This window comes from Arachis ipaensis, chromosome B06 (genome assembly GCF_000816755.2).
Source record: "Arachis ipaensis cultivar K30076 chromosome B06, Araip1.1, whole genome shotgun sequence".
NCBI lineage: Eukaryota > Viridiplantae > Streptophyta > Magnoliopsida > Fabales > Fabaceae > Arachis > Arachis ipaensis.
In genome coordinates this window covers 27,862,203-27,862,523 of record NC_029790.2, presented here as the reverse complement: position 1 = coordinate 27,862,523, position 321 = coordinate 27,862,203, and positions in this window count along the sequence as shown.

Genomic DNA, 321 nt, shown 5'->3' with positions numbered 1-321 from the left:
TTAGAATAATTATTTATATATCTCATTTCAAACTATACGTTCAAAATTTTTTTTTTTTGACTAAAAGTGGAAGAAAGAAAAAAGAGAGAAAAGAAACGAAAGAAAAAAATAATTTAATTGGCTGTATATCTAAAAAAATTAATACAAAATAACGAAATTCATTCTGAAATCGAAATTATTTCACATATTATACTACTTTCGAGATAACTATTTTGACAGTATAATCAACAACTAAGTTAGAAGTTCTCTTATTCAATTTATTCTCATTCAAATTGCAAATAACACATCCAAAACTCACAATACTACTCAGCGTAAGTACCA